The sequence below is a fragment of the Delphinus delphis genome, chromosome 16, assembly GCF_949987515.2.
Source record: "Delphinus delphis chromosome 16, mDelDel1.2, whole genome shotgun sequence".
Lineage (NCBI taxonomy): Eukaryota > Metazoa > Chordata > Mammalia > Artiodactyla > Delphinidae > Delphinus > Delphinus delphis.
Genome location: NC_082698.1, coordinates 78,509,490 through 78,537,065, shown reverse-complemented (window position 1 = coordinate 78,537,065; position 27,576 = coordinate 78,509,490). Strand labels below are relative to the sequence as shown.

Genomic DNA, 27,576 nt, shown 5'->3' with positions numbered 1-27,576 from the left:
GTGTGTGTGTGTGTGAGGGTGGGTGTTACTGTGTGTGTGTGCGTGAGTGAAGGTGGGTGTTTGTGTGAGGGTGGGTGTTAGTGTGTGTGTGTGTGTGCGCGAGTGAGGGTGGGTGTTTGTGTGAGGGTGGGTGTTAGTGTGTGTGTCTGAGAGTGTGTGTGAAGGTGTGTGTGTGAGGGTGGGTGTTTGTGTGAGTGTGTGTGTAAGTGAGGGTGGGTGTGTGTCAGTGTGTGTGTGTGAGTGTGTGTGAGTGTGTGAGGGTTGGTGTGTGTGTGTGTGTGAGAGGGTGGGTGTTTGTGTGTGAGTGTGTGTGAGGGTGTGTGTGTTTGAGGGTGTGTGTGTGTGTGAGAGTGTGTGAGTGAGGGTGGGTGTGAGCGTATAGAAAACGTTACCTGCAGAACCGGATCTCCGTCTGTCCCCCTGGAACCGCCCTCTCCTTCCCTGCTGCCCCAGGACTGGCCCTGACCCCGCTCTGCCGCTTTCTCATCCTTCCCCTGGTCACAGAGAAAGGGCACATTTTCAACCCTCTCCTCAACACAGAGCGAGAAGTCTGGCCAAATGCTTAATATTGGACAAACGGCCTTTTCCGTTTCGTGTCCGAGAGATAAAATAAGCAGGTGGGGTGGGCCCAGCACCTGGCGCCGCGTGTCTTCTCCCTCCTGTGTCCCCTCCGTGGGCCCCTCCGCCTCCCTGCTCTCCCCACCGGGTCCCCCTCCGGACCGCGTCTGCCCCCAGCCAGGAGGGCTCTGCTCCCAGGCCCTGGTGTCCTCACCCCCTTCCTCCTCCTCAGTCTCAAAGCCCCGGGGCCTCCACAGTGTCTGTCAGACCACAGCCCCGCATCGTCATCACTCTCCCAAGACTTGCCTTCTTCCCTCTGTCCCCCAAACCCAGCACTTTCAATCTAACTCCTTCCCCTCCCAGCCCCCTCGGAAGGGCTGCTGGAGAAACGCCCCCAAAAGCTGGGGACTGGTGCCCAAAGACTTGACAGGCCAGCCTGAGCGGGTCCTCAAGGCCACCTGGCGACCTCAGCCCGTTCCCATCACCCCTCCCTCTGCCCTCCTGACCACGTCAATCTCCATCACCTCCTCACCACCTCTGTCCTCTCGTCCTTGGAAGGCGACCTCAGCTTCCACGGAACAGAGGAAAAGCCGTTAGGGCAGAACCTCCTTGACTCCAGCTCCACCTCCTACGGTTGCTCGGTGTCCACACGCATCCTGCCCTCCATCCGTGCCTCTGCATCAGGACCTGCTGCTGGCCCTCCCCATGGCTGCCCACTTCCCTGCTGCCCCTGAGAGCAGAGCCCACCTTCTGCTTCAGGGGCCCATGGTGCCACACGCCATTTCCCACCTCCCTTGCACAAGGACCAGAGCGCATGAGCCCGTCCTAATCAAGGCGACGTGCGGGGAAATCTGCAGGGGACTTGTAGGAAAGGTTTTCCTTCCTAGTCAAGGTCCACCAGGAGAAGTCCCAGTCTTTGGCTGGCTTCACTGAGAGTTGCCATCGTGACGTTGGGGAATGGACCCAGGGCAAAGGCAGGAGACTCATGGAGAAACAGATCCAGAGCCCTGAGATGCGTGGATCCCGGACACTCTACTTCGGACCCTTGATACTGACAGAATATATTCCTCACAGTCTAGGCCATACTTCTTGGGTCACCTGTCACTTGCGGCTGAAAGCACCTCCTTACCCAAGCCTGACACCTCACCTGTAGCGGACCTGTCCCCTTCTTGGGGCTCTGACCTGCCACGCACCCCACTTTCTCCTGTAACATCAGTGTCTCTGGGTGCCTTCTTTCTCAGCACATAAAAATACGTTTATGTCTTTTTCATCATCTCAAAACAAGCACCAACAACACAACATAGAACCCTCCCTTCCCCCCATTTCCACTGTTGCTCAGGAAGGAGGTGGAGAGGTAACTACAGATGCACATAGAAGGGCCCCCTAAGTAACTAAACGTGGAGATGCTAAAAATAAGGATGCAAAGCCCTGTCCCCAGTACAGGGATGACAAGCCTGCCCACCTCACCCCCCTGCTCTGCTGCCCCTGGGCTCGCTGACCCCATTTATAGGATGTCACTCTTGTTGCCGTCAGTGACTTATAAGCCACTTCACACGTGCACGTTTCTGTCCTGTCTCCAAGTGGCCAGTAAGGATGCTCAAGCGTATGCACACCCAGAGCCCAGACTGTGGCGCCACAGACCAGAACCTGCATTTCACAACCTCCCAAGGTGATTCTGGCACGTCCCAGAGGTGGAGCACCACGGCTGGCAGTAAATCGTTTCCACTCCGTCGTTCCTGTATGTCCATCAGATCACCTTGGAAGGTGGGTGCTCGTGTACCTTCAGGACTCTTTAATCAGACCTTTACAGATTTTCATGGGCATATGAATCCCTGGGGATCTGGACAAAATGCAGATTTTTTGATTAAATGAGTTGGGGTTTGGTCCAAGAATTTGCATTTCTAACAAGCCCCCAGTTGCTGCTGGTCCGGGGACCACACTTTGAGTAGCAAGGCTCTGAATCACCAAACGTTAATACTGGAAGGGACCTCAGAGGTCCAGGTCCTACCCCTTTATTTTTCGAATTTTCAAGGAGGTTAAAGAACTTAATTTTGCAGAGATCTTTAATGGAAGTGGAAGGAAGCATTTCCCCGATGCTGCCCGGGCTGGTCGCCCCTCCTCAGCCTGCTGGGGCCTTCAGGGCACTAAGAGGCCGTTACCCATCACTTGGGCTAGCCTGCTCTCCCAGGACAGGCTCACCCCTCGAGTGACCCTAAACCCGCCTAACTTGGGCATGCAATGGCAGGGAGGATTCCCCCACCCGCTGTGGTGTCAAGATAACCCAGGGACACAGTTGGCCCTGGAGAAGGAAATGGCTTTTGTCAAATGGAGCTAAAGGCAACTGAGTCTTTTAAAGAAAGGACCCCCTGGGAAGGTCTCTGAGGGCCTCCCTCCCCTACCTGGTCAGGCACCTCTTAGGTTCCACATCGCTGCCCTTTCAAGACTGTAACTGAGAAGGACCCTATGGGGCCTTCCCGGGACAGAGCCCTCCCCCATATCCTCCACTTCAGCTCCTCTCTGAAGCACCTAGATGACAGTGTCTGATGCACATTTCCTGAGTTGTTCGGTACATCCTAAAACCCCCGCCAAATGGAAGAAATTAACTACCTGACGACCACGAGCATGAAGCCCCCAGACCTACTGGGGCCTGAGGATTGATGATGTGACACCGTCCTGTGACCTCACCATCAGTCAATCAGAGAATTGCGCATGAGCGGATCACATCCCCTGGGACTCCCCTCTCTCACTCAGCCTTTAAAATGCTTTCCTGAAACCTACCAGGGAGTTCGGGCGTTCTGAGCACTAGCCGGCCTGGACTCCTTGGTTGACGCCCTGCAAAGAACGCTGCACTTTCCTTCACCACCACCCGGTGTCAGCAGACTGGCTTTACTGTGGGCGGGAGAGTGGACCTAAGTCTGGTTTGGCAACAAGACTACCCAGACACCATACCTCCACGGGAACAGATGGATGTCTCTCTCCATATACATATGTGTGCATGTACACCCACCTTGACCCAAGAAGAAACGTGGAAGTAGGGAAGAATGGAGATGCAATGAAGCTGAACATGAATACTGGCCACCGGTGGACCACGAACTTGACCCTTGGCTTTTTAGAGGACAAGGCAGAAGGAAAGGGAAACGAGCCAACTACTCAGGAGACTGGCTCTGTCACCTCGGTGGTCAGACCTCTCTCTCCTCCGGCACACGGGATACACTCACACAGACAGCTTTCCCAGGGAGGTTCTAACGGGCTGCATCCTGTGGTGTATAACTGGGTAAACTCAGAGTCAGGGGCAGGGCAGTGCAAGGTGGTTCAATCCCCAGTGCTGCCCATCTGACCTGACTCGGGATACAGTGCTTAGAATTTCATCGTGCCTTTTCAGCCACCCTCCCTAACATGACTTATCTCCACAAGCCCTTGCTATGTGTCGGCTGGCAGAGTGCTGCAGTCCGTCTCTCTGGGAAATGCCTGAAAAACAGCTGTTGCCAGTGAGCACAGCCCTCTAGGCCTAAAGGGACCAAGCAGCTTAGACTGCAAGGTGGGCTGGGTGGGAGTGTTGGTTGACCTTCACCCCCTTTGTCACAGCGAGTTGCTGAACAAGGGTGCCTGCCTGAGTAACATCTCTGTTCCTAGTGGGGAGAGCACACAGCTTGATTCCCACCCCGGCCAGCAACCCATGGACATGGCTTGGTTCTCCTCCTGATGCTCCCCCAGGAGGGGGCACATCCATAATGTGAGGGATGATGTGAGGAGGGGGGTAAAACAGGCTTCATGAGGGCCCTACATCTGGGATGATGACATCTGCTAGAAGAGGAAAGTGATGGTGTGAGGACCTGGCCACCCATCAAGGAGCCTGCCAGCCCAGCCTCACCCCAGGCCCACACACGCACTGCTGGCAGAGACACCTGCTCTCCAGAGAGAACCTGCTCTTGGACAGGGTACGTTACCTCCTCACCTGCTGAGAGATGGCACAGCGACAGGCCTGGGCAGGGGATGGGCTGGCGGCAGTGGCAGCTGACAGTCGTCAGATGAGAGGCTGAGTCAGGGCTCCTGCTTTGAGGCTCACCTGGAAGCACAACCAGAGATGGGTCACCAGGTGCAGCAGAAGCCAGGCGTCTCCCAGACAGCCCCAGCTCCCTCCGTGCCCTGCCCTCGAGCTCAGCAGCTGTCTCTCCCATATCAGACCCCAGGGGAGACGGTGAGCTAAAGGCAGAAAGAGAAGGCCCCAATCCGACAAAGAGCACAGGGGAACATCTGGAGGCCACAGGCCACCTGGGGCCTCCCGTACCTGCACGCTGCCCTCACCCACCCCACTCCAGCCAGACCTCTGCCAAACAGGAACAGTTTAGATGTTTTCTTTCTTCTTATGAAAAGATACGTCCATTGTAGAAAAATGTGAGTATAGAGAAAATTACAGCAAAGAAAATAAAGACAGATTATAATGCATTTTTTAAAAATTTATTTATTTTATTTATTTATTTTTGGCTGCTTGGGTCTTCGCTGCTGCGCACGGGCTTTCTCTAGTTGCGGCGAAGGGGGGCTACTCTTCAGCCATTGCGGTGGCTTCTCTTGTTGCGGAGCATGTGCTCTAGGGGCCCGGGCTTCAGGAGTTGTGGCTCGCGGGCTCTGGAGTGCAGGCTCAGTAGCTGTGGCGCATGGGCTTAGTTGCTCTGTGGCGTGTGAGATCTTCCCGGACCAGGGCTCGAACCCGTGTCCCCTGCATCGGCAGGCGGATTCTTAACCACTGCGCCACCAGGGAAGCCCTACAATGCATTTTGCCAGAGACAATTCTGGTTAACATGTTGATGCTTATTATTCTCACACATACTAGGAATAACCTGATTCCAACCAGAGGACATTTAGAAGAGATGATTTGATTAGATGGCTTTAAAGCAGGGGACTCTCCATGGAGAGACAATGAGCCCCGCCAACTCCCTCCCCCAGAAAGGCTGACTCTGGGACAATGGGCTCCCTCCCCCAGGGCTCCCAGCATCCTGCCCTAGAGCATCCATCTCCCAGGATCCCAGTGAACTTGGACCAAAAACAAAGGCCAGACAGGAATGGACTGACAGCGCTGTTTATTCCCCCAGCTAGAGGGGCATCCAAATGCGCTTTGGTTTGAGGTCGTTTGGGCCCGTTGTACGGCTTCACAAACACCCATGCCTGCTGTTTCCAAAGTGATTGTTTCTTCCTGTCACAGTAATTTGTTGCATCTGGGTGCTTCCCATCCCCCCAGATTGTTAGACTTTTATGGAGTTCTATTCTCATCTCCTTCCCTGTTTTGTTTTCTCATCCTCTGCCATTAGAAAACCCTTTTTGGGCTATAATTTGAGAAGATACACGCACCCCAATGTTCACCGCAGCACTATTTACAATAACCAAGACATGGAAACAATCTAAATGTCCATCGACAGATGAATGGATAAAGAAGATTGGTAGGACTTGCCTGGCCTTCCAGTGGTTAAGACTCCGAGCTTCCAATGCTGGGGGGTGCATGTTCGATCCCTGGTTGGGGAGCTAAGATCCCACATGCTGCACAGCGTGGCCAAAAAAAAACAAAACGAAACAAAAAAGTTGTGGTACATATACAATGGAATACTTCTCAGCCACAAAAAAGAATGAAATAATGCCACGTGCAGCAACATGGATGGACCTAGAGATTACCATACTAAGTGAAATAAGTCAGAAAGAGAAAGACAAATCCCATGAGATCACTTACATGCAGTATTTAAAATATGACACAAATGAACTTTTCTACGAAGCAGAAACAGACTCACAGACATACAGAACAGACTTGTGGTTGCCAAGGGGGAGGGTTGGGGGAGGGATAGACTGGGAGGTTAGGATAAGCATCTGCTTTAAAGAAAAGGGCACATTGACCAGAAGTAAAGAATGCCCATGTTAAAAATAAAGATTAAATGCCTCCCTTCCTGGGACACCAATGCTGGGACTCCTTCGATGATAAGACTGCCTTCCCAGGTGCCAAGGCCATGCTGACTCACTGCTGTGATGTGCTGGTCTGTTTTTTCTGAAAGCTTGAAGGAATGTATCCCCGACTTGTTTAATGTTCTTTGTTCTGACAAGATACAAAACTGTGCTGAAAACCGTGCTTCTCTGGAGCAGTTCCTCAGAATTATCTAAGATGCTGTCTTCCGGGCTACAGTCTTCAGTCTGGCTCCAATCACATTCTTTTCTATTCCTATTATAGACTGTTGATTATTTTCATTGACATGGCCAATGAACTAGACTTGCCCCAGCATCCCTTGCAGGTAGGTGGGGCCTTGTGAGTCTTCTCACCAGTGGAAACTGAGTGGAAATGCAGAGTGCCAATTCCTGCCTGGCCTGAACAATCCGTGTGTGTATGCCTCCACACTCGTTCCCCACCCCATAATCTGTACCGTGGACATGTCTGCGATCAGCCAGGACAGGCAAGCACAGGGCCTCGGGCAGTGGCTCCCCAAGCCCCGTCCCTGGACCAGCAGCACCTGGGAGCTTGTCGGGAATGCAAATTCTCAAGCCCCACTTGGACCTGCTGAGTAAAGACACTGGGAGTGGGAGGTGGTTTAATCAGCCCTTCAGGGGGCTGGGATGCTCAGGAGAGACTAAGAACTACAGTCCTGGGGCAGGACCGAGAAGCAAAGTGTAAGGAGCCTGTATCTCTGAAATGCACTTACAGCTGAGCTGCCCTGTCCACCTGCACTGCTTGCCTCTGGGCTCCGAGGTGATGGAGAGAAATATTTCTGTGCATTTTATGTCACTGTCTTTCTGGGGCTCTCTGTCACAGCAGCTGTGCATCTCCCTAAGCAATACAGTGTTTCAACAGAGGTCTGTAGACTGCTAGGGAAACACTGTGGCCTTGAAAATACTTTTAAGCCTTGAGACAAAAGTACTAACTTAATGCTGAGAACTATAAAACATTAATAAAGGAAAGTGAAGATGATTCAAAGAAATGGAAAGATATCCCATGCTCTTGGATCGGAAGAATTCATGTTGCTAACATGGCCATACTACCCAGAGCAATCTACAGATGTAATGCTATCCCTATTAAATTACCCATGACATTTTTTCACAGAACTAGAACAAATAAATAATCCTAAAATTTATATGGAACCATAAAAGACCCAGAATTGCCAAAGCAATACTGAGGAAAAAGAACAAAGCAGGATGGGACTTCCCTGGCAGTCAAGTGGTTAAGACTCAGCGCTTCCAATGCAGGGGGCAGGAGGCATAACCCTCCCAGACTTCAGACAACACGACAAAGCTACAGTAATCAAAACAGCATGGTACTGGCACAAAAACAGACATATGGATCAACGGAACAGAATACAGAGACCAGAAATGAACTTACACACCTACAGTCAATTAATCTTTAACAAAGGAGGCAAGAATGTACAGTGGGGAAAAGACAGTCTCTTCAGCAAGTGGTGTTGGAAAAGTTGGACAGCTGCATGTAAATCAATGAAGTTAGAACACACCCTCACACCATGCACAGAAATAAACTCAAAATGGCTTAAAGACTTAAATATGAGACATGATACCATAAAATTCCTAGAAGAGAACATAGGCAAAACATTCTCTGACATAAATCGTACCAATGGTTTCTTAGGTCAGTCTCCCAAGGCAATAGAAATAAAAGCAAAAATAAATGGGACCTAATCAAACTTACAAGCTTTTGCATAGCAAAGGAAACCATAAACAAAATATAAAGACAACCTACGGAATGAGAGAAAATATTTGCAAATGATGCAACTGACAAGGGCTTAGTTTCCAAAATACACAAACAGCTCATACAACTCAATAACAAAAAAGCCAAACAACCTAATCGAAAAGTGGGCAGAAGACCTAAACAGACACTTCTCTAAACTAGACATACAGATGGCCAGTAGGCACATGAAAAGCTGCTCAACATCACTAATTATTAGAGAAATGCAAATCAAAACTACAATGAGGTATCACCTCACACCAGTCAGAATGGCCATCATTAAAAAGTCTACAAATGATAAATGTTGGAGAGGGTGTGGAGAAAAGAGAACCTTCTTGCACTGTTGGTGGGAATGTAAACTGGTGCAGCCACTGTGGAAAACAGTATGGAGTTTCCTCAAAAAACTAAAAATAGAGTTGCCATATGATCCTGCAATCCCACTCCTGGGAATATATCCAGACAAAACTACAATTCAAAAAGATACATGCACCCCTATGTTCACAGCAGCACTATTCACAATAGCCAAGACATGGAAACAACCTAAATGTCCATAGACAGATGAATGGATAAAGAAAATGTGGTACATATATACAATGGAATATTACTCAGCCATAAAAAAGAATGACATACCATTTGCAACAACATGGATGAACCTAGAGATTATCATACTAAGCGAAGTAAGTCAGAAAGAGAAAGACAAAATACCATATGATATCACTTATATGTGGAATCTAAAATATGACACAAATGAACTTATCTACAAAACAGAAATAGACTCACAGACATAGAGAACAGACTTGTGGTTGCCAAGCGGGAAGGGGGAGGGAAGGATTGGGAGTTTGGGATTAGCAGGTGCAAACTGTTATATATAGAATGGATAAAGAACAAGGTCCTACTGTAGAGCACAGGGAATTATATTCAATATCCTGTGATAAACCATAATGAAAAAGAATATGAAAAAGAATATATATCTGTATAACTGAGTCACTTTGCTGTACAGTGGAAGTTAACACAACCTTGTAAATCAACTATACTTTGATAAAAATTTCTTTTAAAGAGTACTAACGTAAATTCTATTTGGAAAACCCAATACAATACAATCCTTGCATCAATTATAGCAAGGATTCCACCTTGGGAAGCTGTGTTCACATTTTGGTTTAACATTTCTGGGCACAGACTGGTGGGGTGGGCCTGCTGAGCCCCACGTGTCCCCAGGAAAAAATCACCTCGTTGGAGAGCGAGCCCAACAATAACCCTGTATTAATAGCCATGCCTTGGGCTGAAGCCACAATTTCTGGTCCTGCATGGTGTCTTCACATAGATTTCCTCTCTGGTCCAATCCCCATATGTGAAAGGAGCTACACGTAGAACATAAGGAAGCCACTTTGTCACCCTAAAATCCCACAAGTGACACTGCTTCTGGCAGGAAAACTGGGGACAGGTTCTCCTGGCATTCAGAGTGGTCATCTAGGGTCCCTCCTCCCCAGCTTTAGGACAAAGATTTCACACACTGAGTTCACATTTTGGAGTGTCCCCCTCCACCCCACCCAGTAATGCAGGTCACATTCGCTTCAAAACAAAGGCTCTAAAAGGGAGGGAGATACGAATTCACCCAAAGAGTCATAACTTCTGCAGCAGCAAAGGGTGCAGGCTTCCTCTATGTACATATGGAAGCACAAAGTGGTGTCTTAACCTCACTTGACAAACTCTGCTCTTTCTCAGTCATCCTGGGATGGAGTTGAAAGTCCCAACCCCTGAGGCGAGTGGCAGAGAATCATGTGCTGTCACACATACAGACCACTCTGGCTCTGTGTCTGTGGTGGGAACACGGTCCCCTTCGTCCCCTGGTCAGGGGCACGGCCATCCCCGCTCCTGTTTGAGCCACTTTGCAAATTAAATACAGTGAGAGTCAAGCTTGATGCGTTTTACAATCTGAGTCTCAATTACTCAGTTTACATCTTGATTGCCTGATAGCATCTGCCTGACCTAATAACATCTAATCACACAGATGCTAACCAGGTACGGGGCTAAGAAGCATTCAGCATGGCATGTACTGGAGTGGACTTGAGAGACAAAGGATCCTTAGGAAGAGCACGCTGAGTCTGAACAATGCTGGAGCCTCTGCTGGTCGCCAGTCACCCAGTGACTGCCCTTATCTGGTCCCTACTAAGGTCAAGAAAATTAGAGAAGGTTGGCAGACCAGCTGTGATATTACAGGGCATTTGACAAGTTGGTGCAGAATAAAAAAGAGGTCCATCTTCCCTGTGATCCTCCACTCCAGACACTCTCTAAGTATTTCTTCGGCATTGCAAATGGAGTCCAAAGTCTTAATCGAGAGGAGCAAGCATTAAAAAACCTAATAGTGGGGCTTCCCTGGTGGCGCAGTGGTTGAGAATCTGCCTGCTAATGCAGGGGACACGGGTTCGAGCCCTGGTCTAGGAGGATCCCACATGCCACAGAGCAACTAGGCCCGTGAGCCACAACTACTGAACCTGCGCGTTTGGAGCCTGTGCTCTGCAACAAGAGAGGCCGCGATAGTGAGAGGCCGCAATAGTGAGAGGCCCGCGCACCGCGATGAAGAGTGGCCCCCGCTTGCCACAACTAGAGAAAGCCTTTGCACAGAAACAAAAGCCCAACACAGCAAAAATAAATTACTTAATTAATAAACTCCTACCCCCAACATCTTCAAAAAAAACACCTAATAGTGCTCTGCTGCTTTTATATCAGCCCTCACAGAGTATGAAGCCAACTTTTTTCTGCCTGCTGGGTTACATATTCCAGTTAGTCAAGCTGGACCATGATGCTGAAGGAAGCTGAGTTGATGCAGAAGAGTTGGTGTCACAGCCAGAGATCTGAAGATGCTACACTGCTGCCTTTGAAGATGGGAGGGGGCCATGCCTCAAGGAATGCGTGCAGCCTCTAGAGGCTGGAAAAGGCAAGAAAATGGGTTTTCGCTTAGAGAGCCTCCTGGCAAGTCTGGTTTCTTCTGAAGAGACTCTCCTTGGCCTGCAGATGGCTGCCTTCTTGCTGTGTTCTCAAATGGTCTTCCCTCTGGGTGTGACAGTGCCCTAATTTCTTCTTTTTATGAAAACGCCACATGACCCGATTAATTACCTCTTTAAAGGTCTATCTCCAAATAAAGTCATTCTGAATTTGGTGGGAGACACAATTCAGCCCATAACATTCCACCCCCTGGATCCCCCAAAATTGATGTCCCTCTTCCATGAAAGATAAATTCACCCCATCTCAACAGGCCAAAAGTCTTAATCTATTCCAGCATCAACTTGAAGTCCAAAATCTCATCTAAATATCATCTACATCAGGTATGGGGTAAGACTTATTCATCTGGAGGCAAAAATTCATCTCCAGCTGTGAACCTGTGAAACCAGACAAGTTATCTGCTTCCAAAATACCACAGTGACAGGCATAGGGTAGACATTCCCACTCTAAAAGGGAGAAATCAGAAAGAAGAGCGGGGTCACGGGGCCCAGGCAAGTCCTTTGAAAGACAGCGTGGTATACGTCAGACTACGTCGAATCTCATTTTGACATGACATTATTTCGACAGAAAAGCTACTTTTCCAAAGTGGGAAGTGACTGACAGAAGAGGTGATACTTTTGAGTTTTCCATGTAATTTCTGATCGAGAAAAGGATAACTGCTGTTCTATGTCCGCTCCTAGCATTATTCAAGAACGAATTTTCTATTAGCATTCTTAGGGCAAACCATTAATTTTCACATTCCTGGAGAATTCATCTTTTTTAAAAAAAAATAAGATGATTTTGTTACAAAGCATCCGGATTTTACTTTACATTGTGTGGGCATGCACGCACGTGTGTGTGTGTCAATTATTTCTCAGATTTTTACTTCCTATGAGATTTTAGGAGTAAAACAGATCAAATAAGATTTCTTTGTTGTCTGTGGCTCCATCACAGTTTTCCTCTCACCTTTAGCAACTTGTTATTTGTCTTGGTCAAGGGTGCTATTTACAAACAGGCTCCTGAACGCCAAAACGGGAGGACTGTTAGTCAATTGCAGCGCTTGGGAAAAACCTGTAAAACATTGCTGACTTCCTTTTTTTTTGGCAGTATGCGGGTCTCTCACTGTCGTGGCCTCTCCTGTTGCGGAGCACAGGCTCCGGACGCGCAGGCCCAGCGGCCATGGCTCACGGGCCCAGCCGCTCCGCGGCATGTGGGATCCTCCCGGACCGGGGCACGAACCCGTGTCCCCTGCATCGGCAGGCGGACTCTCAACCACTGCGCCACCAGGGAAGCCCTGCTGACTTTCTTAAACCTGGGAAAGAACTGACCTTGAAAGTAGCTCCCGGGAGGGGTTTGGACAAATGTATAATGACACGTATCCCCCATCACAGGATCATATAGAATAGTCTCACTGCCCTAAAAATCTTCTGAGGATTTGTCCAAACCCATAGAAGGTACACCACCAAGAATAAACCCAAATGTCAACTGTGGGCTTTGGGTGATGACGATGTGTCCATGTATGTGCACCACTTGTAACAACTGTGCCTCATCTGTGGAGGATGCTGATTAGTGGGGAGGCTGTATGTATGTCGGGGTACATGGGAATTCTGTACCTTGCATTCAATTCTGCTGTGACACTAAAACTGCTCTAAAAAGTCTGTTAAAAAAAATCCTCAGTGCTTTACCTAATCCCTGGCAACCACTTATCTTTTTACTGTCTCCATAACTTTGCCTTTTTCAGAATGTCATACAGTTGGAATCCTACAGTATATGAACTTTTCACATTGGCTTCTTTTATTTAATAAAATGCATTTAAGATTCCTCCACGTCTTACAGATGGCCAACAGGCGAGAAGATGCTTAAGATTGCTAATTATTAGAGAAATGCAAATCAAAACTACAATGAGGTACCATCTCACATCGGTCAAAATGGCCATCATTAAAGTCTACAAATAACAAATGCTGGAGAGGGTGTGGAGAAAAGGGAACCCTCCTACACTGCTGGTGGGAACGTAAACTGGTGCAGCCACTGTGGAAAACAATATGGAGTTTCCTCAAAAAACTAAAAATAGAGTTGCCATATGATCCTGCAATCCCACTCCTGGGCATACACCCAGACAAAACTATAATTTGAAAAGATACATGCACCCCTATGTTCACAGCAGCACTATTTACAATAGCCAAGACATGGAAACAATCTAAGTGTCCATCGACAGATGAATGGATAAAGAAAATGTGGTACATATATATATACAATGGAATACTACTCAGCCATTAAAAAAAGAATGAAATAATGCCATTTGCAGCAACATGGAATGCAACTAGAGATTATCATACTAAGCAAAGTTAAGTCAGAGACAGAAAGACAAATATTGATACCATATCACTTATATGTGGAATCTAAAATATGACACAGATGAACCTATCTACAAAACAGAGTCTCAGAGAGAGCAGACTTGTTGCCAAGGGGTGGGGAGGGGAGGGAAGGCATGGATTGGGAGTTTGCGATTAGCAGATGCAAACTGTTATCTATAGAATGGATAAACAACAAGGTCCTCCTCTATAGCACAGGGAACTATATTCAATATCCTGTGATAAACCATAACAGAAAAGAATATGAAAAGGAATGTGTGTGTGTATATATTTACATAAAAAAACGGAATCACTTTGCTGTAGAGCAGAAGTTAACACAACACTGTAAATCAACTATACTTGAATAAAATAAGTTAAAAAAAGATTCTTCCATGTCTTTTCATGGCTTGATAGTTCATTTTTTTTTAGTGCTGAATAATATACCATTGTATGGATGTACCCCAGTTTATCCATTTACCTACTGAAGGACATTGGTTACTCCCAAGTTTTGGGAGTTATGAATAAAGCAGTTATAAAAATTACTGTGCAGGTTTTTTGTGTGGTTATATGTTTTTAACTTCTTTGGGTAAGTACCAAGGAGCACTATTGCTAGATTGTACGCTAAGAGTAAGTTTAGTTTGGTGAGAAACTGCTGAACTGTTTTCCAAAGTGTCTCTTCATTTTGCGCTCCCACCAGCAGTGATGAGAGTTCCCGCTGTTCCACATTCTCACCAGCATTTGGTGTTTTCAGTATTTTGAATTTTGGCCATTCCAAGAGGCGTGTGTATCTCGCTGTTTTTGTTTTGTTTTTTAACATCTTTATTGGAGTATAACTGCTTTACAATGGTGTGTTCGTTTCTGCTTTATAACAAAGTGAATCAGTTATACATATACATATGTTCCCATCTCTCTTCCCTCGTATGTCTTATCTCGTTTTAATTTGCATTTCCCTGATGACATATGTTGGGGAGCATCTTCTCACCTGCTTATCTGTCATCTGTGTATCTTTTTTTGGTGAGATGCCTGGTCAGAACTCTTACCCATTTTTAATAGGGTTGTTTGTTTTCTTATTGTTGAGTTTTAAAAGTTCTTCATGTATTTTGGATACCAGTCCTTTATCAGATATATTTTGCAAATGTTTTCTCCCAGTCTGTGGCTTGTCTTCTCATTCTTTTGACCTTCCCACCCTTTCCGATGCTTGTGTGCAGGGCCACTTGTGTGCAGGGCCTCGACTCTCAGGAGACTAGTAAGGCACCCCAGAGTGCAGAATTTAAGGAGGCACTCCGTCTCAGGATCCTGCAAGAGTGACACTGCACTTATACAACCCTGAGATCCAGGGTCTCCTTAAATTTTCACTGCAAGCCTTCTATGTGTTAATATCCTTAGGGAGGAAAGCTAGACCACCCATAGTAGAGTGAAGTCTGAAAGAAAACCCAAATCTCTTACCTTCAAACACATGTAACTGGAAGGCATTTTGAGACATTAATCTACACCTGCCCTTTCACGGAGGGATGGGTATGATCGGTTAAAAAGCAGACACAGGGCTTCCCTGGTGGCACAATTGTTGAGAGTCCGCCTGCCGATGCAGGGGACGCGGGTTCGTGCCCCGGTCCGGGAAGATCCCACATGCTGCGGAGCGGCTGGGCCCGTGAGCCATGGCCGCTGAGCCTGCGCATCCAGAGCCTATGCTCCGCAACGGGAGAGGCCACAGCAGTGAGAGGCCCGCGTACCACAAAAAAAAAAAAAAAAAGCAGACACAGCTGCTGAAAGTCCTTCTGGCTTTTGCTTCCAAAAGCCTACGCCTCGGAGGTGGGAAATAAAGAACTCAGCACGCAGGGGTCAAAATGTCTTGTCCAGAGCAGGAGGAATTGCCCCCACGACCAGGGTTGCTGGGTGGTAGGGGGGCTGTAAAGCCTTCTTAGGGGGAGCATGAAGGGTCGGTAAGACCCCAGCACAGAACGGCCACCTGATGCCCTGCGGCAGAGAGGGTCACGGGCAGCCCTGAGGAGTGTGGGACACAAGACCACCAAAAGCCACCGGTCTCAAGGGCTCATCCCAGCTACCATGTCTCATTGGTCACCCAGTGGACAGACGCCTTGAGGACCAGAGAGGCACCTCTCCCAACACCCTGGCTCTACATAAATTCTGGGGGAGCCCTGAGGCAACCCCAGGGTCCAGGCTGGGACAAAAGTTCCCTGCTGGCTATGGGACACACACTTCAGAGGAAGTGGAGTTCTAGGAAAATTACAAGAACCACCTTTTACCCTACAGCCGAGTTTGTAGATTGAGAGTCACCCCAGCCCCCTTCATCCTGACTCCTGGCACTAGACGGGGCCCCGGTTAATGATGGCTCCCCCACTGCAAGCCCAGCCTCCCCTTCCGCTGTTTCCCTTCACTTTTGTGTTCTGTACCCTCGGCCTCCTTTGATTCTGGGGCTTCTGCACGAGCCCCAGCTGGTTAAGGGCACCTGGCCTCAGCTCTCTGTAGCTCACGAGCCATTTATTACCAGGCTGCCTCTCTGAAGGCGTCTTACTTCCTTGGAATCTTTGTGCCAGACGTCCCTCGAGGTAATGACTCCATGGAACCGACAGAACCGAGCAGGACCAGAGGCTGCCGTGCAATCCCTTTTTGAACACAACCGGCACTTGCTTTATGGAGAGGTGATGAAGTCAAACACCTGCTTGGTTTTTCAAGCCGGGAGTTAATTAGAAACCAGGTGAGGCAGATGTTGATGTGAGGCAAGAAAAAGCAGAGGCCCAGATAAAGCCATTACGTTTATATATATATATATTTCTTTTTAATCTTATTTTTTTAATTTTTGGCTGCAGTGGGTCTTCGTTGCTGCGCGTGGGCTTTCTCTAGTGGCAGTGAGTGGGGGCTACTCTTCGTTGTGGGTGCACAGGCTTCTCATTGCAGTGGCTTCTCTCGTTGCGGAGCACGGGCTCTAGGCGCATGGGCTCAGTAGTTGTGGCTCACGGGCTCTAGAGCGCAGGCTCAGTAGTCGTGGTGCACGGGCTTAGTTGCTCTGCGGCCTGTGGGATCTTCCCTGACCAGGGATCGAACCCGTGTCCCCTACACTGGCAGGCAGATTCTCAACCACTGCGCCACCAGGGAAGCCCACATTTATTTTTTTAACCACATTTAACGTCACGGCTGGGTTGAGTCTTCCGAACTGTCAAATACAAGAGACTTCAAAAAAATTGGTACCAAACTTCCTCCATATAATATTCAAAATTAAATAATTCCAATCCAACCTTAGAGTTGGCTGGCTGAGTTTAGTCTTAGGTGCCTAGAAATTTTGCAGTCATGCTTTTGCCTCCGGTGTTTTATTTATTCACCGTCCCAACTCCTCCTGTTACAAGGTGCTGCTACCCATCTTTAAGGTACTATTCAGATGCTACCACCCTCTCAAAAAAAGCTCCTTGAGCTGGCTTGTCATCTCGGCCCCTGGGGCCAAGCTCTCCCCTCTGTTACTGTGACACTTCTAGCCTTCCACATTAGTCCGTGTAATCTTGTATTCAAATAATTTTTTCCTTTCTAGACTGCCAGCTTTTTTGAGGGCAGGGAGTGTGTTAGGTTCATTTTTATACCCTCAGGACACCGAGCAAAGGGATTACCACTGAGTAGCTATTTACTTAATTGAATAGAATGCCAAACCAAAAACCAACCAAACTAAAATACCAAGCGTCAGCTCTTTTCTGAGTCAATACCATGGGAGCCGAAATGATGTTGGCCTAGGTTGGAATAACATCAGCTGCAAAGGTTCCAGGTCTCAATAATTCTTTTGAAGGGTAGATTCGTTTTATGGAACGAATCTATTTTTTTTTCCTAATTATGTGCTCATTACAAACATATCCAAACTCCACAGGAAAATATAAAGTTAAAATCACCTGTAAGTTAATTAAGTTATTTCAGTAAGATAATTAAGATTTTTATTTACATTCTTTGACTTAATTCCATGAAAAATATGTATATATTTGCTCCAGTATTATGACTCCTTTAAAAAACAATATTTAGGGAATTCCCTGGCGGTCCAGCGGTTGGGACTCTGCGCTTCCACTGCTGAGGGTGCGGGTTCAACCCCTGGTCGGGGAACTAAGATCCCACAAGCCACAGGGCATGGCCAAAAAAAAAAAAAAAATCAATATTTGGTGGAGGAATTTTAGACTGTTAGAAGGCTAGAGTGGAACGAGATAATGGGAATATTTGTTTAGCTTCTTTAAGATCGCGGCAACCACATCTGCAAAAATCCATGGAATCATAAGGACAGAACCAATCCCAAAGCTCTGTGTTGGAGCAGGTTTCAGTGGCCCTGCAACAGCTTGGCCAAATGACCATCTGGCCCCAGCACGCTCCTAACAAGGCCTGTGGACAAAAGGATGCTGAGATGCTCTTCACAGGGGTGGTGACCGCCAGCAGTAGTGGCTTGTTCACAGGTCGTGGAGAACTTGCCAATGGTTCCCCAGTCCCGGCCTCCGAGCCAGCTCATTCCTGTTGATTCTGTGAACTTGCCCATAACTTTACAATAAATCTTCCTTTAGCTTAGGACTCCAGAGCTGCTTTCTGTTGTCTGGAAAAGACCCAGAGTTTTCTTAAACTAGGACTGGCTGCTCGACAGCTGTATTAGGGACTCATCTCCACTCGTCCACCTATCTGTATGGACATCAGTCTGGCCGCTGGTTCCTGGGTTCTGTCCCCAGGTTGCCAGGGCGTAGTTGTGATCTGCTCTCCTCGTGGCTGTGTGACCAGGAGACGGTCCCTGGGCAGCTAAGGCCCACTGTGCATGGAAACAGCCAAAAACTAAATACGCACTATGCTTTACATAAATATCTGCTATGATCTAATAATCTGTTCATTATTTTTTCCCCTATGCTCCTGAGCAAAGCGTTGGGTAGATTTCCCACCTGCTTCTTATTATGGGATATTCCAGACATATAATACAATTTAGAGAATCATACAACGGACACCCTGGACTATTTCCCACCCAGCCTATGAAATAAATCAAAAACATATGGTCGAAATTCCCTGGGTACTTCTCCCTAATTGTGTGCCCACTCTTCTGAATTTGGTTTTTTATTCCCACATGTCTTTATAGTTTAAAAAAAACATATGTATGTGTCTCTAAACAATACAATTATTTTCCTATTGAAAAATATTTATGTATCCTCTTGAACTATTTTTCTGAGATTTATCCAGTTTACTGCCATATATATATATATATACACATATACATATATATATATACACACACACATATACATATATATACACATATATATGTATATTTACCTTCTCTTTACCCTTCCTCCTGTAGATGCAGAGCTGGTGATTTACAATATTTTGTTATTTTTGTACCATACTGTACAAATATTGTAATATTTGTACCATTATGTCATAAATATATCTCTTGAGAGAGATTTTCTCTAGGGTACATACCAGGAAGAAACTTGGTATAGATTATATACATTCTTCATGTTCACTCTTGCTTTTTATTTTTTTATTTTTATTAAAAATAATTTTTTTTGGCCGCGTGGCACAGCACGTGGGATCTTAGTTCCCTGACGAGGGATTGAACCCATGCCCCCTGCAGTGGAAGCATGGAGTCTTAACCACTGGACCGCCAGGGAATTCCCTCTTCCCTTTCTTTTTAAATAGGACGACAATAACGTACTATCAAATATATTGTCAATCTAACATACTATCAAAAATACTACGATATTGGAAGCCTCCATGTGTTGTAACTTCACATACACCAAACACAAGCTCATGAAAGAGACTGTTACTCTTTACTCAAGACATTTAAGAATTCTCCTGTGACGCTGTTTCAGAAACATCCTCGAATCATCAGCATCTTCAAGCTGTCAGAAACACACCTTCAAAGTATCGTAAGTACTTAGCTTTGCTGTTGAGGATGGCAGCCTATGGTCAGTCAAGACCAGCAGCGACCCCTGCAGTGCAGTCACACAGCAGCAGCCCCGTCAAGGCAGAGCAGCCAAAGCTGGGTGTTTTGTTCATCCTTGAAATTCGAACAAGAGCCAGGGGTTTGTAAATTGCGGGTCAACACAGCCCGGGACGGCAGTTCAAGGGCAGGTCTGCGTGCCATAGACAAGGGCTGTGTGATGGCCACACTGTGGGGTGTGGGCGTAGCTCAGAACCACTTAGGAAGTGTGGCTCAGGACACTAGGGGAGAGGAACTCTGAAACAGTGTGGCAGCCGCTTATCCACTGCTCTGTCCACTGGAAGCCTCTAGGAACCAACACTCCTGAGGGGACAGACGCTCACGCACCCAGGAGGCGCTGCGGGGCTCCCAAGTGACTTCTGACTTATGACTGTTGACACATCCGGCATAATTTACTTTTTTCTAATTCTTCTAAGAGGGGTGATGTGTGGATGAATTCTCAGTTAACCCCAAGAAGGCACTTTACTGACAAGAAAACTTCCTTCCTGTGAACACATCATGTAAGAATTTAAAATAAACCCTGAGAGGGCGCAGAAGGCCACATGAAGAGGGTTGGCAGGCTGTGTTGATGGAGAGCGTCTTGTGCAGGGGCGGGGCCGAGTTCATACACTTTGCATCTTTGTGTGAACACCTGGGCTGCAGAACAAGCTACCACAACCAAATTAGAGAATTCCCCCTTCAAGGGAAGTAGTTAGAATGCTCCCGATGCTGATTCTGGAGAAGAAGCTTAAACAATCAGAAAAAGAGTGTCTTTTTTCCGACAGGAAGCGTAGCCTATCCTAGTCTCATCGTGCTATTTGTGACTTGTATGACTTCAAGCAAGTTTCTGTCTCTCTGCATTTGTCTTCCCCTTTGTAAGATGATGCTCTTACCCCCAACAAGATGAGAATCAAGTAAAATGCCTCAGGTGGGAACAAAACCCATAGGACAACTCAGCACATTCGTAGAATATTAGACCTTGTCTAGTTAGATTTTTTTGAGATTAGGTTAACAACTTAATGGCTTGATCTTGGGAAAAAAAAAAGAAAAACACAGTAATGTAGTTTTCCTTCTAGAGGAGAAGAATCCGTAAGACCAAATGATGACTCAAAGGCAGTTGTCTTTAAAAGAAGGAAGAACTGACGTTGAAGGCTGCTACCCACCAACATGGCTGGTCCTTTGTTACGCGAATTAACGGGATTTCTCCGAGGTGGTTATTCATACTTTGCAGACAGAAAGATTTGTGTGGCTCAAGTGAACTGTGCGTGGAGGAACATATGTTAGCAGCAGTGGAGGAAAAAAACAAGCAAACAGAGAAAAACAGGACTCATTAAATAAGCCTAAAAATAATCTGGGTTATTTTCCAAGAAAAAAGATGCAGCGTCTGACACCAGTTTTTCGTTAACGTGTCAACAGCCCACTGATGATCCCAGGAAAGTCGTTGTTCCCGGTGAATTGTCCCTAAGTAGGAGAGGTGGCCGTGGTGATAGGCGGAGCTGGGGCTGGAAGCAAAGCAGGGATACAGTCCACCTCTTGCTGGCAGCCAAAGAAGCCACAGCCCACAGGAGATGCTGGGCTGACCTGACCTGTAGCCAGCACCCCCGTGGAGAAAAAGCTCCCCCTGTGCCGTACGGCTGGACCATGCTGGGAAAGCTCCGAGCCATCTCTGAGCAAGACCGCTTGCCAGGGAGGCTGGCTCTGGCTGTTTCTCCTTTTAACCAGCAGTCAACTAGCTGTTGTGAAGAGGCACCTGAGATGGGAAAAGTCGAATGAGAAAAGGCTCTGGTCCAAGAAGAGGATCACCTGGGGGTGGAAGGAGACGCCAAACTTGAGAGGGCGGCCGGGGACGGAGCTGTCCTATGATGGCACGGTTAGTCTCACTGGCCACTAACTAGTCTCCACTTTACCAGGGACGGTGAAGGACCAACAGCCAGTCTCAGAGTGGCCCTCTACACCTACACAGGGAAGCCCCATCCCCTGGAAAGTCTCCGCTCAATGCCCTGTGGAGGGAGTACGGCCGCTTACAGAGGCTTCCTGCTCTGGAGCCAGCGAGCCATGTGGGAGAAGTCAACAGCAACTACATTTCTGGTGTATTTAGAGAATTTACCATAACATGACATTGTTCGTGAACCACAGAGTATTAGAAATGGAAGGGATTTCGCAGACCATGGTTCCAATGGTTTCAAGCATAAGGTCCCTTCTAAAGTAATAATAATAATAATAAAAATGCAGCTTCCTTTATGGCAGGACTTTTGATATCTGTTGACTCGGAAGATATAAAATGATCTAAAGAACCCAGCAGTACACTTACATTCATTTTTGTCTTCTTGATCCCAGAGGCGTCTATGTACACTTGCAAATTAGCTTTATACAAAAGCACAGCACCCTGCGTTCAGTCCACCCGGGGTTCCTGGTGCAGACCTGGATTCAGAGACCTCCTGCAGCAATTCTGGGTACCACCTCGAGGAAGCTGAAGGATGGCAGAAGGCGAGTAACTTAACCCCCTTAACTTCCTTTAACCAGCCAGTTAGTGGTGCGCATCCGGCATCACCACACAGCCCAGGTAGCAAGCCAGGGACCTCTTCTTTCACCTCCATCTGGGGGACACTGAGGGTCCTTCCTTTCCCTGAATAGGTGAGTTCAGACTTCGGTGCAGAGAGAGAATATCCTGCCACTTTGGTCTGTGCTTTTTCTCCGCGCTTCCCTGTACCTAGCCCGTCTCAGCCGGCCAGAGGCATCCATGTTGCCTCCAGGGGAACTAGGATTGTTAAAGCAGAAAGGGAAAGACAGGTGTTCTGCTTTTCACTTCCAAAGTAAGCTCTGAGAGCCCTCCTCAGGAGAAGTTTGGGGTGCCAAACTGTTGATTTGTATGACGGGGTCTCTCATCTATGGGAGGCCCCCAAAGGCACCTAGAAAGAGAAGAGAGAAAGGCCAGGACTGGCCTGTCCCTGGGACCCCTGTGTTGGCAGAGGGGCAGTGATCAGGACAGGACCACCGAGGGGCCTGGGGGGCCCATGTGTAAGGAGAGCACTGAGTACTGCAAGCAGACCTGAAGCCTCTGTCCTCGTCCCACTGGGAGCCCAGGCCTGCAGCAACCTGCATGTCACTGTGGGCCCTTATCAGGACTCCCGCCTGTGCCCTGAGATACCAGTGCGTCTCAACTCAACTATCCCACATGACACTCTCATGGCAAAGGCCCAGGGATCTGATGCATCCCCTCCAGCAGGGCGGGGTCCCAGAAACACCGAGAGGGGATGGTGTGGGTACCCCAGCATCTTACTTCCACACTTGAAAGAGGCACATCTGACCTGGAATCTGGCATCCTATTTCCTTGTAAGGATGTTTTGGGTCAACTTTTTTTTTTTTCCTTTAAGAGGCAAAAGAACACAACAGAGAAAGCGTGGAGGCCCAGAGCTTCCGTCCTGGCTCTGCCGTGTGCCTCGGCCACGCTGAACTTTTTTTTTTTTTTTTTAGTTTGGCTGCGCCGCACAGCTTGTGGGATCTTAGTTCCCTGACCAGGTACTGAACCCGCACCCTCAGCAGTGAACGTGTGGAGTGCTAACCACTGGACTGCCAGGGAATTCCCCACACTGAACTTCTTTGAGCCTCAGTTTCCTCACTGACACATGGGGATAAACATCCCCCCAGCATTTCTGAAACGATCAAGTGGACTGGGGACATGAATGCTTTTAGTAAATTCCGAAACGTGAGCTATTGCTCCTCTGGAAATCTAAGCACAGCCTGCAGAATACCTGGAGTACAAGTGAAGCAGATGTATCTGGAGTTGTGGCTTCAAGTAATGCTTACTATGCTTAATATTAAAAAAAAAACAAAAACCTATAACCCTGCCTTCAAATTCCTCTCACCACTTATTTCAGTCAAAGATAGAGGGACAGGGGATGCTTTCTATGAGAGAGAAAATGAGTCAGAATGAATGAACAAAGGAATGACGAGGTAGGAACGGATGTTTGAAGATAGGAGAATTTTAAATGCATGAGGATGCTGCGCTGAACCCGAGGCTGTCCTTAACCATGCAGCCAAGGAGGAGTAAAAACCATCAGATAGCGGAGAAAAGCTATTTCCTGACAACCTCCAGGGGCCATGATGCCTTTTTTTTTTTTTTTTTTTTTTTTTTGCGGTACGCGGGCCTCTCACTGCCGCGGCCTCTCCCGTTGCAGAGCACAGGCTCCGGATGCACAGGTCCAGCAGCCATGGCTCACGGGCCCAGCCGCTCCGTGGCATGTGGGATCCTCCCGGACCGGGTCACGAACCCGTGTCCCCTGCATCAGCAGGCGGACTCTCAACCACTGCGCCACCAGGGAAGCCCAAGGGGCCATGATGCTTTTTAACCTCTGCCAGGCAGGAGAGAAATGAAAGTGGACAAGTAACCGCAGGATCTGAGGCCAGACAGATGAATTTTCGATCCCGGATTTACTTCTTACTTGCTATGCAATTTTGGGCAGGTTACTTAACCTCCTGGTTTCTTCAGTGGCAAGATGGAAAATGTAATGGCTGTATTCCTTTCCTATCACTGTTGCAATGAATTACCACAAACTCATGGCTTAAAGCAACACAAACTTATGATTTTATACTGCTGGAGTTTGGAACTCCACAGCATCAGGAGGGCTGGAGGGGGAGGCTCTGGGGGAGAATGTTTCTATAAGCAGCTCTTTTGTCCCTTTCCTGTTTGCCCATTTCTGTTCCCCTCAAACCTTACAGAAATGAGATCACTCGGTAACATTTAACCTGCCTCCTGAGTTCTGCTCTACTGAACATACACAATGCCTTACCTAACCTGTTGATTCCTTTCCTGGATTAAAAGGTGTGAGAATGAAGAATTAAGTAGTTGAAGAATGACTAACTCTGTACCCCCAGCTTCCCCCTTAGCAAATGTGCAAGTGAACCAGGCAGGCAAGACAGCATCCAAAGGAAGATCAGGAGAAGTCAGCAGTCTGCTAGCAATGGAAAAATGACGAGGGGACTTCCCTGGTGGCGCAGTGGGTAAGAATCCGCCTGCCAATGCAGGGGACATGGGTTCGAGCCCTGATCCGGGAAGATCCCACATGCTGCAGAGCAACTAAGCCCATGAGCCTCAACTACTGAGCCTGCGCTCTAGAGCCCGTGAGCCATAACTACTGAGCCCGCATGCTGCAACTACTGAAGCCTGCATGCTTAGAGTCCGTGCTCCGCAACGAGAAGCCACCGCAATGAGAAGCCCATGCACCACAACGAAGAGTAGCCCCCGCTCGCCGCAACTAGAGAAAGCCTGCGTGCAGCAACGAAGACCCAACACAGCCAAATATAAATAAAATTAAACCAAAAAAAAAACAAAACGATGAAGAATCTGACCTCCTACCTTAATGATTAACTGAGATTGTTTTCCCTTTCCAAGAATTGTCATGCTGAGCAGAATCTTCGGAGTTGGTCTCGGACATGAGTCCACCTTCTCCCCAGATCGCTGGCTTTTCTGATTAAAACAACTTTCCTTTTCACCAACACTTGCCTCTCGATTATTTGTTTTTGAGTGGTGAACAGCTGAACTGAGTTTGGTAACATTTCCTGGCCTTTTCCAGCTTCCAGAGGCCACCTCCACTCCCTGCTTGTGGCCTTCCTCTACCTTCAAAGCCACCATGACACCTTCAATCTCTCAGACACTCCTACCCTCCTCTTATAAAGATACTTGTGATTACATTGGGCCCACCAAATAATCCACGCTAACTCCCCCACCTCAAGATTCTTACTCATATCTGCAAAATCTCTTCTACCCTTAAGCTAACAGATTCATTAGGTTCTAGGTATTTGAGTGTGGCCATCTTTGGTGGGGGTGGGGGATTATTTTTCCTAACACAACAGTTATCAAGGAATAAATACGTAGTATAATAGAAGGCACTTAGAGTCTGCCACGTATAATAGTAAGCACTCAATAAATGTTTGCTACTATGATGACTATTATTTGCTCAAGCAGAAAGTCTCAGCCTGGAAAGCCTCCGCCACTCACTGGCTCTGCCCCAACCCTTTCACCTGGCCAAATCCTGAGACCCTTCTGGAAGCTAGATTTGTGATCGGGGGGACCTGTTCTCAGTTCCCTGTGGTGTTATAATCATCTGCCTGTCTCACTAGATCGTAAATTCCTCAAGAGCTGGGATGCCTTCTTCTCATCTCTGCGTCCCGACCCCCAGCACATGGCACACAGCAGCCTTCACATGTCTCATCAACAACCAAGGGTCCCTCCTGACTCCACAGCAAACAAGGGTGCAACCTGCCGGGTGCTCCAGACCACGGGGTGCTGCTCCCTGCGGGAGGCGAGCTGTGGAGGGAATGTCTGTGTCCCAAGGTCATCGTGCTCTGCGCGGGGGCGGTTATTCAGGGAGAGTAGGTTTCCCCATCGAGGAGGCTCTCGCGTGAAATGCAGGGAGGACAGATGCATGCGTTCATCCTGGAAGGGAGGGAGACCTGGGCTCCAGCACGCGTGGCAGCCAGGTGGCGTTTGCTGGGAGTCACGTCTCAGGGCTGCAGGTGGGCGAGAGGGACCAGCATGGGAAACAGGCTCCACGACGCTTGGGCAGGTTGGGGGTGATCGGACACAAGGAAGAAAGACCCACAGAAATCACCTGGTTCCGTGGTTTGTAAAACTCAAAACACAGTCCCAGGCTCTAGCCCAGACCTGCTGAATCAGAACGTCCAGGGGTGAGGCAAGAAAGCAGTTATTTCTGAAAACTACCCAAAGCAATTGTGTTATGCAGCCAGGTTTGGAAACCACGGATGGATCTACCCTGAATTTTACAGACAGACTGTGCTACAAATAAATGGTTCCCTAAACAGGTATGTTAAAATGGAAGGAACAGGCAGGGCAGCTCATCATTAAGCAAACTTACTGTGAACGAGGCAGGCCCCACATCTAGAACATATGAAACCCTTCTTACAGAGCTGTGTCCCCTAACCCATCCAGGCCCGCAGAAGAGTGGACCTGCGGGTGGTCTCTCTACTCTAGCGAGCCCCCAGATCTTCAAGACGTGCAGGTCTCTGATCCAGCCTCTCAGGGCACTCTCTGGAGGGCTCCGGGATGGGTCAAACTCCCCGGTACCAGGCTCTATCTGGAGCCTGGTACATCGGGAGCTGCTTGGCCCATTGGTCCAGTCCCTGGATGGGTGGGGTGTCCACAAAACAGGCTGTTCTCGAGTGAGAGACATCTTTGTGCTGTGTGTTATTTTGCTGAGAGTCTCTGCCTCTTGCCCCGAGTTATACTGCTGGGGATGAAGAATGTCACCTGCCAGTATCAGTAAACAAAGGATGTTACGACCATCAAACCAGCAGCCACTGCAGTCACCCCCAGCTGTGCACCCTGAAGGGTTTCAGGATGGAGAAAAGCAGGATACTGACCCTAGAGAGTTACAGCGCATATCAAAGGAATCAATTCAATGAGCCCAGACTCTTGCATCTGCCCATACGAAGAAAAGTGCTCAATTCATTAACCTGAGATACCTGGTTTTCTTTAATTTCAGTAAGCTTTTGATGTTCCGACTACCTGGTCTTTGCTGCAGAAACTCCTGTATAGCCTTGGTCCTCCCTGACCTTTTCAGAGCAGTTCCTCAGAGCGATCTGAGAGGCTGTGTCCTCGGCGTAAGTCCTCGGTAAATCCATCGAATAAAACATAATTCTCAACTCTCACGTTGTGCATTTTTTTTTCAGTCGACACTACCAAACACTCCTTTTGGGAAATGCACCTTCCTTGCACGGTGGGAGTGTGGGAGGAGGGCAACGAAGCCCTGTTCTGTCAAGGAAGGCCGCGGAGCACCAATAGCCTGTGGGTCCACCACGTCTCCAGCTGCTTCCACTCTCACTGGCACCACCCAGATCAGGTAAGTTCATTTACCTCCTGACCTTCATCTTGGATCAACATAGGAATCCTTCCATGAGCAGCTCATTTTAAATTCATAACACCCTTCCCTAGCATCCCCTATCTCCCTTCCTCGTTTTATTTTTCTCCCAAGCACTGATTATACTGTTAAATGCTCATTTATTTGCTTATTTAAATTACTTTCGATTTT

The 27,576-nt window shown here is 47.9% G+C and overlaps 1 protein-coding gene across 3 annotated transcripts in view; it reads right to left on the bottom strand.

Moving 5' to 3' along the window:
• The window catches only part of GNG4 (G protein subunit gamma 4), a 66,779-nt gene that overhangs the window by 31,129 nt on the left and 8,074 nt on the right, over positions 1 to 27,576 (bottom strand). For 2 of the 3 annotated variants that reach the window (XM_060033778.1, XM_060033777.1), the window contains exon 2: positions 4,514 to 4,624. The gene's annotated coding sequence lies outside the window, so the exon portion shown is untranslated. Of the gene's footprint in view, positions 1 to 4,505; positions 4,625 to 27,576 lie in introns of all 3 variants that reach the window. The other variant, XM_060033779.1, reaches the window with a different exon arrangement.